Source organism: Vitis riparia, chromosome 18 (assembly GCF_004353265.1).
Source record: "Vitis riparia cultivar Riparia Gloire de Montpellier isolate 1030 chromosome 18, EGFV_Vit.rip_1.0, whole genome shotgun sequence".
Taxonomy (NCBI): domain Eukaryota; kingdom Viridiplantae; phylum Streptophyta; class Magnoliopsida; order Vitales; family Vitaceae; genus Vitis; species Vitis riparia.
The window spans coordinates 19693696-19702230 of NC_048448.1; the positions used below are offsets into that span (position 1 = coordinate 19693696).

General features: G+C 34.1%; 1 non-coding gene and 1 pseudogene across 1 annotated transcript; one reads left to right on the forward strand and one right to left on the reverse strand.

Annotated features, from left to right (window-relative positions):
- The first annotated feature begins 1477 nt into the window (after positions 1 to 1477).
- Positions 1478 to 7130, forward strand: LOC117905515 (annotated as a pseudogene).
- LOC117907997 lies at positions 3367 to 3474 on the reverse strand. The gene has a single exon (XR_004650117.1). It is a non-coding gene; the product is annotated as a small nucleolar RNA R71 (small nucleolar RNA).
- Positions 7131 to 8535: the final 1405 nt, after the last annotated feature.

Consider the following 8535-nt stretch of genomic DNA (forward strand, 5'->3'; position numbering starts at 1 on the left):
AGTAAGGACAAGAGGAAAAAATCTTGAAGTAGAGAACATACCGTGACCTAATATAAATTTAATACCATTAACACTGAATCTTTATCTTCTAATCCAGGTGCCACCATATCCAAAATTCGAGATTTTCTTAGGTTACTACATGAAAAGTTGTGGTGTCCGTCTTGACTAACACATATATTAATATTGATAGGAAATTAAGATGCAAACGTCTCTTGAGAGAAAGTAATAGATAGGCTAGAATTTAGAGAGGATGAGTACTAGACAACTTATTCAAATCCTATTCAACCCCCTTTTTATTGGCTCTTTATTCTTGTATAGGTGTTGAAAAAAATAATTGGTAAAATACCCTTTTAAAAAAAATTATAATGCTACCCTAGTTTTGGTCGCATAATTTTTACTTAGATATGGTGTCTTATTCAAATAATTTAAAACAAGACAATTTAAAAAATAAATTTTACAAAGAAATGTTTTCTTACCTAAAATCATCCTTTGAAAACATATTTTCTTCTTGAAGTTTGCTTACCCAAATCATTTTTTCAAGAGTCTTTTGCCTCAAATATTTTTAAGAAAATAAAAAAATCATATTTTAATAACTAATAATATATATATATATATATATGAAAAGTAAAGAGATCAAGGATTCACATCGATTTTGTCATCTTAGCACATGTGACACTAGGTGTTTTCCTATACACCTCTCTTGACTCGTAGTCATCCCTTGGTGGCTCATTAACACTTATATAACTTCCTTTTCTGAGTCACCTTCAGGAACCCTTTGTTTAAGTACTCATTCGGACCATATTATGATCTTGCCCGCCCTTCATCCTTAGGTAAGATCTCACTTAGGTTCACCTAGACCCACTCTAGTTCACATAGGCCCGTTTAGGTTTACCTAGTCACCTTCAAGCTTACACAAACTCACCCTAGGTCACTTAGACACTTTTTTTATCACCTTAGGTCACTTTTCATTTCACCTAGGCCCACTTAGATTCACTAAAACCTACTTAGGTTCACTTAGATAGATTCTTTAGGCTTAGTTCACTTAGGTTTTTTTTTAGTTGTGATTACATGATTATGAGTTTAAGTGAGTATTTGGCTTGAATTGTTTTTCCTTTTTTTATTGCTTGGAATGAATTTTTAATATTTACTCTTATTATTTCGATGTTTTTTTTTTATTATTATCATTAATTACACTATATTAGAGTAGACCCCTCTTTGGACCGGGAGGAGCTGGGTTTTTTCTTTTCATTTGGAGGAGTGGGAAACGACCTTTGCAAGTGTTCAGAGTTGCATGGGACGTGTGGCAAAGACATGACTAATAAGTCTATTTAGAGCGACTTATTATCTATGATTTAACTTTATATTTCATTAGTTTAAGAGTAATTTTATCTCAACAATCATTATTTTTATTATTTAAGGTCTCAAATAGCCAAGAGTATGAAAAGGGAGCAATATAAGGCAAAATTGGAAGAAAAATATGAAGTTCGGCGAATATGTGAAAACTGCCATGATGGGAGCTCTCAAGCGCCGCCGTGGCCTCTTACGCGACAATTTACATAACTCACCCAAGAGGAAAGCGCCATTGCGGGATGGACTTAAGCGTCGCGGCGTACATATGTGGAAAATCATAGTTGGGGACTTGAGACAAAACCGTCACGGCTGGAGGAGCTCACGCTGGAGGAGCTTGTTTGCCGCGATACTAGAAGGAATTTCAGAAATCTTGGGAACCCGAGACTAAAGCCCCGCGGCGGGAGACACTGAGCGCTGCGGCCCGATATTTAAAATTTGAAAATTATTCGTCTTTATCTCATTCTGTTCAGATCCGAATTAAGTAGGATGTCAGTTTACGATACTGGGGCTATAAATAGACGAAAGTATGGTTTATTTGGGGATCTTGGAGATTTGGGAGAAGGAGGATCTTGAAGACCTAGGAGAATAGAGAGCTTGGAGAACAAGAAGGGGATTTGCAAATTTCCTTCTATTTTTCTGGTTTATTCTTCCATTTTCTTTATGATTGTAATTCAGGATGTTTGTTTTTCATCTTAAGATGAACTAATTTCCTTTGTCTAGGGTTGAGATGTAACTCAATCACGATTTATGTTTTTGATTGGTTTAAATTGATTCTCTATTTTGCATCAATTTATTTGTGTATCTATTTTGCGCTTAATGCTTCAATTCTTAAGGGCCTAAGTTTTGATTGATTTTATGATTCAGGTTGATAACAGAGTTAAAATCTAAATTAGATCCATAGAATAGATTACGTTAGAATGAATGAATAGTAGAGATACATTACCATGTTCTAAGAGATTAATAGTTAAATCTATAATAATTCCATAGATCTTAATTATTCCTTTAGACTTAAATTCACATAGAGATATGTTGGGTTAGTAATTTAGGGAGCAATCTGATATATTTCAAGAGAAAATATTGGTTGGCTTAGGGAATTAAATCTCCAAATAAAGCATAACAGGAATTAGGTCAAGCAATCAATTGCATGAAAAGTGTTAGTAGTGGAATTAAAAGCCCTAGATCGTTTAAATCATAAGAGTTTGAATTTATTTTCTTTAATTGTTTAAGTTGCTTTCTTCTACAACTTTAAATATTCAGTTGATCAAATAGTAGTAGAAATAATAAATTTTAGTAATTAGTAGCATAATCCTTGTGGGCTCGATATTCGTACTTAGGTACAATTATATTACTTGAACGATTCATATACTTGTGACCAACACATCAAGTTTTTGGCGCCGTTGTCGGGGACTATTTTTTACTAATATTAATTCCAGTTATTTCTGTGCTAACTTAATTTATTTTCTTTTTATTCTTACTCAATTGTTTTTCTCTTTTTAGGTTTTCTTAGTGTATGAGACATACAAGGAGTTTGGACTTAGTACCAATCGACCTTGATATCAACAAAAACTGCGAAAGCTAAATCGGAAATGCAAGCAGCAAGTAATTCAGAGGTTCCTACAATGGGGGATGAGAATCATGGTGATAATGGAGTCCCAAATAGGGCACTCAAGGATTATTATGTTCCTAATGTGGGTGTCTCAAGCATTCGAAGGCCACCCATCTAAGCTAACAATTTTGAGATCAAACGGCAATTATTCAAATGATTCAATCTTCAGTTCAATTTGGAGGATTGGCTAATGATATCGTAATCTACATATTGCAAATTTCTTAGAAATTTGTGATACCTTCAAGCATAATGGTGTGACTAATGATGCAATAAGACTTCGATTTTTTCCATTCTTTCTAAATAACAAGGCTAAGGCATGGTTAATTTCATTACCTCCGGGGACAATCACTACATGGGATGGACTGGTTAATGCTTTTCTTGCTAAATACTTCCCACCGATAAAATATGCAAAGATGAGGAATGATATAACTAACTTTTTTACAACAAGATCAAGAGTCTCTTTATGAAGCTTGGGAGAGGTGCAAAGATCTTTTAAGAAAGTGCCCCCACCATGGCTTACCAATGTGGATGCAAGTGCAAACGTTCTACAATAGTTTGCACCTTAATACTCAAACCATGGTGGATGCAGCAAGTGGAGGAGCTTTTATTATAAGACACTAGATGAGGGATATCAACTTATAGAAGTGATGGTTAGCAACAATTTCTTGAAATCTATCGATAGAAATGCACAAAAGAGGACAATCGGGGTTCATGATATCGATGCTTTCAATAATTTAGCTACTCAAGTTGTAATTTTAAATAATAATTTTAAGAAACTGAATGTTACTACTATTCTAATTTAGTTTGTGAAAATTGTGCAAGTAATCATCCTAACTTGGAGTATCAAGTTGGAGGCCCATATGAAGCAAATCCATCCAACAAGTGAACTATGTGGCCAATAATCAACGTCAATACAATCCTAATCCAATTATTTCAACCAAGGGTGGATGAATCATCCGAACTTCTCATAGAGTACAACGCTCATGTGCAAAAACCACCATCCGGTTCCAATCTCAAGAGAATAAGCCAAACTTGGAAGAAGTTTTCACCCAATTTATGCAAAAGACTAACGATTTTATTGATGATACTAAAGCAAATTTCAGGAACCAAGGTGCAAGTATTCGCAACCTTGAGCATCAAGTGGGGGAGATTTCTAAGTTATTGATGGAGAGAACACAAGGAGCACTTCTAGTATCACAGAGACAAATCCTAAGGAGCATGTAAAGGCCATAACTCTTAGAAGTGGAAGGAGTTAGAACAATCAAAGGAGGCCGAGCAGCAAACAATAAGGAGGATACTTCGGTTCCAAAGGAACACGATGCTTCCACTCCTATATAGCCATCTATTCCAAAACCATCATCTAATGCCATCCCTTTTCCTCAAAGGTTGAAAAAACAAAATTTAGATAAGCAATTTTCTAAATTTATTGATAATTTTAAGAGCTTACATATCAATCTTCCTTTTATAGATATGATGGAGCAAATGCCGAAATATGCTAAATTCTTAAAGGAGATGTTATCAAATAAGAGGAATTGATGGACAATGAGAAGGTGATGTTCACTGAAGAGTGCAGCGCCATTCTCAAAGGAAGCTTCCTCCTAAGCTAAAGATCCAAGGAGTTTCACTATACCTTGCACTATGGTGATTTTGATTTTGATAAAGTTTTATGTGATCTTGGTGCAAGTGTTAATTTGATGCCTCTTTTATTTTCAGGAAACTTGAACTAGGGGAAGTGAAGCCTACTACGGTATGTTTGCAGCTTGCGAATAGATCTATCAAACATCTAAAAGGCATTATTGAGGATGTTTTGGTAAAAGTGGATAAGTTTATATTTCCGACTGATTTTATTGTATTAGATATGGAAGAAGACTGGGATGTTCCACTTATATTAAGAAGACTTTTTCTTGCTACAGGTAGAACTCTTATAGATGTTCATCAAGGTAAGTTGATTTTAAGGGTTCAAGTTGAACAAGTTACGTTTAATGTTTTTGAGGCTATGAAATTTCCATCTGATGTTGATGCATGCTTTGCAATCAGTGTTTTGGATAAGGTGGTAGCTGAAACATTTCATGAAACTTTTCCCAGTTCACCTTTAGAAAATTGTATAATGAATGGTAGAAATTTAGGAACTCTTTGTGATGATGGTGATATAATTGAATGTGTTAATAATCTTGATGTATTGCCAACTTAAGAGTTTCCAAGAAAGTTAAATTTTGAGGAATTAGAGGCCATTCATGTTAACAATCATACATTAAAGAAGGAGCCTCCTAAACTTGAACTTAAATTGTTGCCATCTCACCTCAGGTATGCTTTCTTAAAATATTCTAGTTTTTATCCTATTATTATTAGCTCTTATTTGAATGATTTGGAGGAGGAAAAACTATTAAGAGTTTTGAGGGAGCATAAGAAAACTATTGGATGGACTATTGATGACATCAAGGGAATAAGCCCATCGATTTGTATACATAAGATTCTATTTGAAGAAAGCTACAAGCCAACAGTTCAACCACAACGAAGATTAAATCCATCTATGTAAGAAGTGGTTAAGAAATAGGTTGTGAAGCTTTTGGATGCAGGTATAATTTACCCAATCTCGGATAGTACATGGGTAAGTCCAACTCAAGTAGTTCCTAAGAAGGAAGGTATAACTATAGTGAAGAATGATAATAACGAACTTATCCCCATAAGAACGATAACCGGTTGGAGAGTTTGTATTGATTACCGAAAATTTAATGATGCCACAAGAAATGATCACTTTCCTTTACCCTTCATTGACCAAATGGTGGAGAGACTTTCCAATCATGATTATTATTGTTTTCTAGATGGATATTCAGGATACAATCAAATCCCCATTGTTAACTATTTCCTGATGAGCAGCTTTTTATAGTTGAAGAAGCGCCATGGTATGCAGATATTGTTAACTATTTGGCTAAGAAGATTTTGCCTCATGAGCTTACTTATCAAAAGAGGAAGAAGTTTTTATCAGATCTCAAGTACTATATATGGGATGATCACTTCCTATATAAGCAATGCACCAATCAAATAATTAGGAGATGTGTGCCGGAAGAGGAGATGGAGAGTATTCTGCATCATTGTCATTCCCGTAAAGTTGGAGGACATTTTGGAGCTACTAAAAATGCAGCCAAAGTTTTACAATCAGGATTTTATTGGCCTTCTCTTTTTAAAGATTCATTTAATTTTGTTGTCAATTGTGATAGATGTCAAAGGGTTGGGAATATATCTAGGAAAAATGAGATGCCTCTAACAAATATTTTAGAAATAGAATTGTTTGATGTATGGGGTATTGATTTTATGGGTCCTTTTCCATCCTCTTATGCTAATCATTTTATTTTGGTTGTTGTAGATTAATTTCCAAATGGGTTGAAGCTGAGGCGCTACAGACCAATGATGTTAGGGTGGTGGTTAAATTTCTTAAGAAGAACATTTTTGCAAGATTTGGTACACCAAGAGCTATCATAAGTGATGGAGGATCTAATTTTTGTAACAGTCACTATTGGGTAAATATGGAGTAACACATCATATAGCTACTCCTTATCATCCGCAAATAAGTGGTCAAGTTGAGGTATCTAATCATGAGCTCAAGCGAATTTTGGAGAAAACAGTTAATTCTTCTAGGAGGGATTGGTCAAGTAAGTTGGATGACGCTTTATGGGCTTATAGAACGACATTCAAAACACCTATTGGGATGTCTCCATGTCAATTGGCTTATGGAAAATCGTGTCATCTTCCGATTGAGTTGGAACACAAATCATTTTGGGCTATTAAACTTTTGAATTTTAACTTATGAACTACAGGGGAGAAGAGATTGTTACAATTAAATGAGATGGAAGAGTTCGGTAATAATGCTTATGAGAATGCTAAGATTTATAAGGATAAGGCAAAAAGATGGCATGATAAGCATATTCAGAAGTGCGATTTTGAAGTTGGTCAACAAGTTCTTCTTTTCAACTCACGTCTCAAGCTTTTTCCGGGTAAATTAAGACCACGAAGGTCTGGTCCGTTCATAGTTAACAAGGTTTTACCATTAGGAGCAATAAAAGTTCATCATCCATCAAAGAGAACTTTTACAGTGAACGAGCAATGATTGAAGCACTATTTGGGAGGAAATTTTAGCACCAAACGGGTGTTTGTTGTGCTTTCAATTCTGAAATAGAAAAGTGGAGAAAGTCTAGCTAACGACTTAAATTTTACGCTTTTCAGGAGGCAACCTGATTTATTTTGAGCAATTTTATTTTCGAATCTTGAATTATTTTTAGTTGTTAGGATTTTTATTAATTTTGTTTTTATTTTGTTTCAAAGTTAATTTAGTTAGTGAATTTTTAGAGTTAATTTTTTGGTAGTTTAGGATTAATTTTATTTTTTTATTTTTAACTACTTTTCCTTTATTTTCAGGAGAAAAAGGGCTTTTTACATACCCAGTGAAATGAGCCGCGACAGGAGGCATTGAGTGTCCCGACTGACTCTTCAAATGCTGCTCATAAGAGGACTCGAGGCTAAATTGCCGCGAAGGTAAAGCTTTGGGCCGTAGTGGTCACCCCCAATTGAATTTCTCTTGTAAAAATTAAGGCTTTGTGCCGTGGCGAAAAGACTTGAGCGTCGCTGCACGATAAGACACTAAATGAGAAAGGAGCAATTTTTTTATGTGCCCCAAAATTCATCAAAAATGGAGTTTTTATTTTCCATACTTTTCCTTACTTTATTTTCTTTTGTTCATTGAGGGCAATGAAAGTAATTAAGTTTGGGGGGAACAATTAATTTCTTCTGGGTTTAGCTAAGTTCGGCTAAAAATGCTTTTTTTTTTTTTTTTTCAAAACTTCTTGATTTTTGAGTTGATTCATATAATCAATGATAATATCTTGATTGCTATGATGCGTGGTTGTTGAGATGGAATTTGATATTACTTAGATTTTGAGGATAATTTGGATGTTTGTTCTGTTTGGATTTGAGATTCGATGTTGGTCTAGTATGGTTATTTTGATAACGATCCTATTTTGCATGCTTAGAGACATTTTATTTAGACAATTGTGGATGATTAGAGATCTCAACAAATTTTAGAACTTGGCTAATTGTTACTCAAGGCAAAATCCTACATTTTCATGTTACTTAGGAGATGATTTAGGCCATTTTTGGATCGTTTGAGCTTTTCTTACCTTACCTAGAATATTTTATCCGCTAGTTACCTATTTGAGCCTTTTTATATAATGTTAGCCTTATTTTTCTTTCTTTAAGCCTATCTTCCTACCTATTTTAAGCCTAAACACTTATCCTTACCCTTAATGAGAACATTTACATGTTTGATATTTATTTTGTTTGAAAGCAAAAATATCTTATTCAAGAAATGATTGAAATGTGTATTGTTAACCAAGTTATAATTGAGAAATAAGTTTGGGGGTTTTGAAGAATAAAAGGAAGAGTGTGCATAAAAATAAAAAATAAAAATAAAAATGGCATTAGGGTGAAATATGTGAAAAGTGCTTATGAGCATGAAAGAAAGAAAAAGTATGAAAAGTTTCAAAGAAGATAAGAAGTGGTGTTAATATTAAAAGCTCTTGAGTCTG